This window comes from Dasypus novemcinctus, chromosome 5 (genome assembly GCF_030445035.2).
Source record: "Dasypus novemcinctus isolate mDasNov1 chromosome 5, mDasNov1.1.hap2, whole genome shotgun sequence".
Lineage (NCBI taxonomy): Eukaryota > Metazoa > Chordata > Mammalia > Cingulata > Dasypodidae > Dasypus > Dasypus novemcinctus.
In genome coordinates this window covers 147,246,943-147,256,501 of record NC_080677.1, presented here as the reverse complement: position 1 = coordinate 147,256,501, position 9,559 = coordinate 147,246,943, and the positions used below count along the sequence as shown (strand labels likewise).

Sequence of the window (9,559 nt, the reverse complement as noted above, 5' to 3'; positions counted from 1 at the left end):
TTAAATTCTTTGTCTCAGGAGTGTTACTCCTAAGGATTGTAAAAACATTTTTCTCAATCCACTAGTTCTGACCCTTGCTCTACAGAGCATGAAATTATATTATATACCTTGTAAAGCCCAGAAGGTGAGGAAACCTTTTACTCTCCCAGTTCTACATTCAGTATGGAGTCCTATACTATTTGATAAAATGTCTTTACGTTGTTCTCCAGAGCCAAATACAAGTATCTTAGGGTTTGTTTTTTTTTTCCTAAAAGCTATTTGGGAAACAGTCAAAATAAATCAAGCTGCAAAGAATAACTTGTATGAAAAGCTCTTAATACGCCTATACTTGTAGAATTGTCGCACTTCGCATTTTTCTTCCCTGGGGTCAAATCATTGTTACCCCAGTTAAAGTCAGGGATAAGTCAGGTGATCAGTCATGGGTCAAATCCTCAAGAATAGAATGGAGAGAATTCTATTAAAGTATCAAGGGTTGGAAAGGCTAGAAAAGTTTTTTTTTTCTTTTTTCTTTTCCTTAGTTCAAGTTCAATTCCATCAAGATCTGGAGGCAAATAGGGTGAAGTTTCCTATAAAATAAAATATGTGTCGAAAACCTTAATTTAAGAACTACTGCTCTAGATGTTTGATCCTTTACAAAAATGGAAAGAAAAAAAAAAGATGTGTTTTCAGAGAGAGAAGGCATTACGCTTAGCTAAAGGAAAATTAAACTCCTACCCTGTCTGAATTAATAATTTAGCCAAACAAATCATGACATATTTCCTAGCTTTACATTGGTTTTGAATTTTAGGCCTCACAGAAGTCATACAAAAAGAATATTACTTTCGCGCTTGTACTGGGAGAAACAAATCTAAAAGGCTATACATTAGAGTCAAACCCGAAATACAATTTATAATTTAAACCATTATTTTCACCACTAAAGAAGAGATTTTGTTCATGTCCAAGGAACCAAATTTTCAAAGGATTTTCATATTAACAAAGGAGATATAACAGCTAGATGAATTTGACTTATGCCCATAAAACTGTGCCTACAACAGTCTACTTTGTACCTCTGTGACAATTTATACAATGTATTATAATGTACCTTGGTGCTGATCTTCAGTCAAGGTATAATTAAAAGAGGATGCAGTGAGAAACAATAGCACATGTTAGATTCATTGTCACTGTTCATTCCTAAAGTGATCATTTTTAAAAGCACAAGGAGCAGTGCCATCAACACATTCCTATAAATGTGGCTGGGCATTCTAAACTCCCAAATATATATAAGGGAATTTTTTGAGAATCACAGGATGTTTTCAAAAGAGGAGATTTTAAAGACTACATAGTCTAATCCATTGTTCACAGATGAGAAAATAGTCTTGGGAAGATTAAAAAGAGATGCCTATGGTTAGATAGCTATTGGTGGCAAGGCAATATGTTCTCAACCCCACAGATTTCATCTCTGCCTATGGATGTACAGGGGAAAAATACAGGGCCTAGTAACTTTCTGAATATGATTTTCCCAATGGCACAGTAGTCCAAATCTAATGAATTAACACTTTTGTCATTTTTATAATTACTAAAAATATGCACATATACATAAATTAATTCTCTTTAAACTCAGAAATAAGGAGTGCCTATAGAAAGGTGCATTCCCTATGATTAGCACTGGGGTAGGTATTCTCAGAATCCATTCAGGTATTCTTAGAATCCACTGCATGGGGTTGTAACTAGGAGCTTCTAGAGCCTGAAAAATTGGTTTCTGGACACACAAACATGTACATAACACATACCTCACACCATATGAAATATGATCCCTTTAGCTCTTAGAATAGCAGAGTCCACTGCTGAAGCCTTGGGATGCCTGCTTAGACTGCAAGCAAACCACTTGTCTGACCCCAATGTGACATGCAAGTATTATCATTTTCTACAGGTGCCATAGCTGAGGATGTTATGCTATGCTAATATTTGGGGTATATTTTGTGTACTATGCCGAATGCTTTATAAGCATTATCTTGTAGGTAATCCTTACAACTTTCTGCAAGGGTTTCACTATTATTTGCATATTATTAGGCCTAGAGAAGTGAGGTGACCTGCTCAAAATGACACACCCAGCCAACAACACCTAAAATCCAGTGAAGGAGAATGTGTAAAAGAATCAGAAAAGGCTTATCTCTATCCTATACATTCCATGCTGGAGTAAAACAAAACCTACTGATGTCACCAATGTTATCATAACATAGAAAATCAGAGATTATTCATATTTTAACGGTCATGCACACCAATTGACTCATATAAAAAACAACAACAACAACAACAAACTGGAATCCAGAGAGGGCTGAATAATTTGTCCAAAGTCTAGGATTCAAATTTAGGGATAGGAATAAATGTGTACAAGTTTCTTTAGTCTAAAATATAATAAAAAAACTTTAATCTATAAAGCTATAATTGCTAGGAAAACTAAGACATAATCCCCACCATTCCAGTTAAGGATCACTCAGCGCTCTTCAGTAGAATTGCACAAATACCCTTAGTAAAATATGTATTTCCCTCCACCCACTTAAGAGTAGGATGAAATGGCACATTCCATTTTCAAAGTGGGTTGCTGCCACACATCAGCAGTATCAAGAATCTGAAAAACTTTAACTTGGTACCCAAAGTAACTTGCAAGTGAATTTACTCACCAAAGTAAACCAGTTGAATAGAAGGTATAAAATCATATACTTTTCTAAATGCCATTTCAAAGCCAAGCAGGAGCAGAATAAGCACTGACTTGTGTTTGTGATAATGACATTTAAAAGTCTAAAAATTATAGGGTTGTTTACAGAGATGGACTTATTATAAAATAATTGCATCCAACTTCTCATAAACATAAAACGTTCATAAACATAAAAGGTTGTACATAGTTGAAAGAAAAGGTTTCCTTAAAGAATAGAGAAAATAACATTCAGAGTTTCAGAAACAAAACTTCAAAGGCAATCTGGAAATACATAGAATTTTAAAGAGAGAAGCTCACTCAGAGATTTCTCTAAAATTTCCAAAATGTAAAAGCTTATTTTTCTGCAGACATCTAATTTAGAGTACATAGCAAAACCTGTAATAAACCTCCTACAAAGAAATAATAGAAGACTATATGCATTATAGATGTTCAGAAGTCTTTCTATTTAAATACAATTATTGACCTTCCACCAACAGTCAGGAAGCATAACTTTCCATGGCAACAGCAAAAGAAAGGTCACAATCATATTATCCAAGGTAATTTTTGACCCTTAGGAGGGATTCACTATTATACTTGGAAGCCAAATCACCTGAGGGACAATAGGTAAAGATCAAATTTCACCTTGAAAGTGCCTTTTGTTTTCTTTTCTGGTCACAAATAGCTCTCATCTAAGTGGCATCTACCATTCCTATAAGATGTATGTTTATTCATCATTAAGTATCACAACTTCCCATAGTGAAGGTATAAATGGAATATGAAAGTCTCTTGGTCTTTAAGGTGTTTGACAACCATTAATTCTGGACGCAGCATTTGGAGAGATTAAAAGCTTTGTTTCTGTGGGCAGTAAATCCTGGATTTGCTAGATGTATGTGTTTCGGCCACCTACATTAACCATGTTCCAATAAATTGGGAGTAATAGTATCTTCCCTTAGAGTTGTTGTGAGGCTAAAGAAGAAAACGATGCCAAAGCATATAGTCCAACAGCTGAAAAAGTATAAATACTCAGTAAGAATAGCTATCCCAATTATTGATATACACTTATCTTAATTGTTTCAGTGTTTCTAATATGTTACATTTTTTGGTGAGATTGAGCAGATGGTAAAATGTATTTTAAAATATAGAATATCAATGAATTATTTTAATAAATTACCTTTGGCCTATTTAGCATGGAATATATATTATTTCATGAATTGTGAAGTTGAGTGAGAATTATTAATGTTTTTACATAAGAATAATAATTATCATTATACCATTTGTGTGTGCATATATGTTAATTAGGTCAAATTAAATATCTCAGTAAATGACATTTTAAGCAAAATACAACGGACACTTTTATTTTTTTCTGAATAACAAATATACAAATGAAACTACAGCATCAAGATATTATATTGGCAAACATGGAATTTATAATAAATACTCTTTTTATAGGTTAATGTCATGGCATTCATAGTAATTTAACTGAAGAATCTTCATCAACTGAAAATTCATCAGTTGTTTCAGTACTTTGTTAAGAAATTGCTCTAAATCAATATCTCATCTTCTCTTTGAAATCTATTTTAAAAAATAAAAACAGAAAAAGGCCTCTGGTTAACAGTATCACATGTAAAATATCCAATCAAGGGTGACTTAAAATGAGTCAGAGCAGAATATCTACATTTGTGTTTCTAGTTCTTTCCCTGGAAATTGTAGGAATGGAAGTCAATCTCTAGCTGACAAGCAAGTTAGAAATGTCATAAAATATTTCATAAAATATTCTCTTCAATTAATATATTTCTATAATATCCTATTTTGAATTCTCAAAACATATAAAATATCTGTGTATATCATGAAAATATGCACATTACTGCAATTTAGATCTTTACAAAACAGTCCTTCATTTATTTCTCCCCTTGGCCTTATGCATCTCCCTTTTGAGGGTAAAAGTCATAAAACATCAAGGGTTTAAGCAAATGAATTCTTTCATCTTTAGTTTCTTCATGACTGCAGACAAGAAAAGTATGTGTTAAGATCTGATACAACAAGAAAAACACTGACTTCTAAAAAAATGCATGCTTTTAAAAAACTAGACTATTTACAAACTTTAAGCATAACAAAAAGAAATATAAATGTGCATGCCCTGATTCCTTCTTTTCCTGGAGACATAGCACTATCTTTTCATGATTTTTCTCCTTGCTAGCTAGCCAATACTCTTTTGTGTTATCATTCAAGGCCTACTCCTTATTTCTGACATCACTGTAGTGTTGCTATGGGAATGATGATTTGATGTGCCCCTGAAGGAACAAAGGGTGATTTCCATTTGAGGACTTCAGAGCATGCTTGGTTCCTTGTTGATAAATGACTGTGGTAACCAGTATATAAAATGTTATCAGCAAAATTCCATTCATATTTTACATGTCTCCTTTCCAGCAAACACTTCTTTCAGTACATGTTATTACAACAACCTTGGGACACAGGCTGGAACAAAAATGAGAATTTACTGGGTTGAGTATGGATCACAAGTCAAAAAAAGCAAGTAGTAGGATTTTGAATAATGTCCTTTGTCTTCTGAATACCAATTCACAGTTTTCCCAGGAAATTTCTTTTTTTTTTTTGGCTGTAATTTTTTTTTTAATCTTGGTACTCATAGGACTAATTTTAAAGTAGATGGAGTCAATCAGATAGTGGTTTCCCCAAATCCTCCAGCTTTCCCAACTCCTGCCCCGTCATTTAGCTAAATTCATGTACCCAATTTATAAGTAGAGACAACCTTAGTAAAAAAATCCAGAAAAATTCAAAATCTCTGTTAACAAAACATTATAATGATTGAAATGACAGCTATTACAACAAGTAAGTTCTCTCAAGTAGCTATGTAATTATTTACAGTTTAGTTTTATTTATGACATTCCCTTCACTGGTATGTCTTAAAAATATTTTTAATTTTTAAGTACAACATTCATACTATAAAGACTACACATCATAAGTATGTAGTTCACTACGCTTTTTAAAAAGCAAGCACATGCACATAACAACTACCCAGACCAAGCATCCCCAAATCTGCTTTCACCTGTCATGACATAGCCCCTTAAAAGGTAACTGTGATTCTGACTCCTATCACTATAAATTTGGTTGACTTGTTCTTGTGCTTTACATAAATAGACAAAGAGTATCAAAGAGTGTGTAGTCTAGTGTCAGCCATATGTCTGCCAGAGTCACCGAGGATGGGTGTACATCCGGCGTGCTCACTTCACTGCTGCCTACATTCCATTGCATTGCATGGAAATAGCACAAATCACTCATCTCTTTGTTTTAGTTTACTAAAAGCTGCTGGGAGCAGTATACCAGAAATGAGTTGACTTTTACAATGGAGACTTATTAGGTTGAAAGCTTATAGTTCTAGGACTGTGAAACTGTCCAAATGAAGGCATTGCAGGAGATCCTTTCTCCCCGTGCTGCAGCTGTAGGTGATCAGGCACATTGCAGGCATCTGCTGTCTCTCTCCTCTCCTCCAGGCCTCATTACTTTGAGCGTCTGACCAAAGTGGCCTTCTCTCAGCTTCTGGGTTCCTCTCTGCCTCTGCAGCATTTTTCTGTATATCTGTGGCTTTTTTTCCCTCTCCATTTATAAGGGACTCCAGTGAGAAGATTAAGACCCACCCTGGGTCATGCAGTCTAATCAAAGGCCCTTAACTGAAGTAACGTAATCAAAAGGTCCCACCTACAGTAGGTTTATATTTACAGAAATGAATTAGCTTTAAGAATAGGGTTTTCTGGGGTCTGCAAAAGAGTCAAACTGCCATGCCATTTTACTGTTAATGGACATTTAAGTTGCTTCCAATTTGAGACAATTATTAAATAAAGCTATTGTCTTTTCATGGTTACCTGCATTCTTTTCTCTTGGGCATATACATAAGAGAGGAATTGTTTGGTCATGGCTATGTCCATGCTCCTTTTAGTAGATAATGCTAAGCAAGTTTACAAAGTAGGTGTAGCAAATTAACACCAGAAGTGTGTGAGAGTTCAAATTGCTCCATGTCTTTGTCTACACTTGGAATTGTCAGGTGTTTTGTTTTGTTTTGCCATTCTGGTAGGTGTTGTAGGTGTTACTATTTATTCATTGTCACTGTTATTTATTACTGTGGTAATACTTAATGCTGAGCATTTTCAGCACATCATTCAGAAAACTTTGATTTTCTTATTGGAAATGTTTTAAATTAGAGATTTCAATTTCATGAATATAAATAGGATTATAAAGATTTTCTATTTCTTCTTGTTTCAATTCTGGTAAATTATGTTAATTAGGAAAAGTGTTTGTGCCATTTAAAGTTTCAAATTTATTGACATAACAGTGTTTTAATGAATCTTTGTGGTAGACAGAATAACAAACATCCAGGGATGGAGATATCCTAATCCCTGAAACCTATGGATATGTTACCTTGCATGGAACAAAAAACAAAACAGAAATACTGCAGATGTGATGACATTAAGGATTTTGAGATGGGGAGATTATCCTATATTACTTGGGTGGGCTCAATGTTATCACAGGGGTCCTTAGAAGAGGGAGGTAAGAAAGTCAGTGTCAGAGAAGGAGACGGGACACTACAAGCAGAATTCAGGGTGATGCTATGCTGGAAGCGGGCCACAAATCTAAGGAATCCAGGCAGGCTCCAGGAGTTTCCTCGGTTTCATTTTTCTCTTAAATTCTTTTCTCTCCTTTCCAAACCACTCTCTGTGCTTCCATCTGGACATTTTTTATTGAGATATCTTCTAGTACAATAATCCTACTTATTGCTCTATCTAATATATCAGTAAACCCAGCTCTTGAACACATAATTTAACTTATTGTATTTTTAGTTCATGAAATGTATTAAATTAATTTTATATTAATTTTTATATTTTATGATTTTTTGATCATTTTCACCATGTTTTTTTTCCTTATTTTGGACATGTTATTAATAGTTATTTTAAAATGCAATATCTGAATCAACTGTGGGTCTAATCTGTTTCCTGTTTCCTTGGTTTCTGTTTACTTTTCCTATTTTTTTTGGCATTGTTGCCAAGTTTAGACTGATAGAGCATGTATATGGAGAATGGTATCTAGGCTTTGAATGAGGTTATCATCCTGCAGAAAGGATTTAATTGTCTTCTGGAAGGCAGCCAGAGAATAGGAAGATCATCTTGATCCATTCCGAGAGAGAGTTGATGCCAGGCTGTGTTTCAGTCTATATGAAAGAGTCTGTTTCTATTTTGCTATTATTCCTAAGGAATAGCCCTTGATGGAGTTCCAGGTAAAAGCCCCATATATTTACCAGGACCCTTTGTTATTGGCAGTCTCTGAAGCTAATCATCTCTCTAGCACCATCAAACTGCCAAAATCTCTACTTAGCATTTTAGCTTCTCCACAGCTATTTTTTTGCCTGGTTTATCTGCTCTTTACTCTACACACACAGATTAGAAATTTGTGAATGCCTCAAGGGGAAATTGCATGTGGAATACTGGCTTCACTTCTCTGAAATTTTCTTTTCCCAGAATCTTGGCCTTACTAATCCTGGCTGACTTGAAAGATCTAAATTCAAATTTTGATCACAATGAAGGCGGTTAGCTGCCACTTTATTTTCAGTCTCTCTGCCCCACCCCTCTAACACCCACAAATTCACAAATGCCCACAGGGAAAAAGTAGCAGTAGCTGTAGTCTCACCTCTGTGCTTGCTTTCACTCCAGAATGTTGGCTCCTCAAATCCTGCCTGATTTGCTGTTAGGATAAGCCTGCAAACAGCTGTTATTTTATTGTTGTTATTGTGATTTTATCCAGCTTTTATAATTGGATTTTGTGGGAGGGAGTCTGTAATAAATTCTTCCTCATAATCAGAAGGAAAAATCAACTCCAACTGTGTATTTTAATATAAATTAATAGACAGTTCATTTTTATCACCCAGATCAAAAAGCTCTTAATTTTCTAATTTCTTGTGATGTTCATTCTGTTATTAAGAAGCAAAGATTCCTGTCTCTTGATTACCTGGAAGAAATGGGGGAAAGAAATGAAGAGGAGGTGACAAAAATAAACATAGAGATAGCATGATAAATATTTGACAACAAACATAAAGGTAATATTTACATTAGGAAACTTTCAAGAGAAAGGTATGATGACAATATATCCCACCCTGTCCAAGACAATTCCAGATTATGCCTGTTTTCCCAAAGAATCCAAAAATAAGGCCCCTTTCACTTCCACAAATATCCCAATTTGGATGAAAAAGTTACATCATCACCATAATTAGAAGTGCAGTAAGTAAAATTATGTCAGATAAATAGTTTACGAGAATTCCTAGAAAGTAAGGGGCCTTGTATATTTTGTTAGCCACTATATCCCCAGCACCTCAAAGAGAGCCTGACTTACAGTAGACCCTCATTAAATATTTGTTGAATGCTTGGTTGATCAAAATTTTCTTCTTATTGATAGTTCAGAAAAGTTCCTATAAACTTTACGACTTAATATGAGAAATGTCATGTAAATTTTTAACATTACTGTCTAATTTGGGAAAACTTCTATCAGCTATATTTCAAAAATGGGCTCTTATAGGCATATATGCTAATGGTATTACTGCTTCCTCCTTGTGTCCTACAAACATAGGAATTCTGATAAGTTCCATTTTGTGTGCTTCCCAGCACAAAAGGAAAGAAAATGCATAATGCATTTAATTTATAATTATATAAGCTCCTTACTTGAATATATTCCTGACAAGAGAGAAGTTCCATTTTGACTACAAGTTGATGATAAGCAATTCCTCCATTTAGAATTTTACATATCAAATGATTGAAAGAACTTTCCCCAGACTAGCTTCTGGTTCAGTATATTTCAGCCATTGCTTCTCTTCACTCCTCACCTACT

The 9,559-nt window shown here is 34.4% G+C and overlaps 1 long non-coding RNA gene across 2 annotated transcripts in view; it reads right to left on the bottom strand.

Annotated features, from left to right (window-relative positions):
* Positions 1 to 232: 232 nt before the first annotated feature.
* LOC131278561 (uncharacterized) overlaps positions 233 to 9,559 on the bottom strand; it is a 37,883-nt gene continuing 28,556 nt past the window's right edge. The window contains exons 3-4 of one of the 2 annotated variants that reach the window (XR_011648919.1): positions 8,369 to 8,686; positions 233 to 5,149 (exon numbers count right to left, since the gene is read on the bottom strand). This is a non-coding gene — a long non-coding RNA (uncharacterized lncRNA). The remainder of the gene's footprint in view (positions 5,150 to 8,368; positions 8,687 to 9,559) is intronic. The other variant, XR_009185928.1, reaches the window with a different exon arrangement.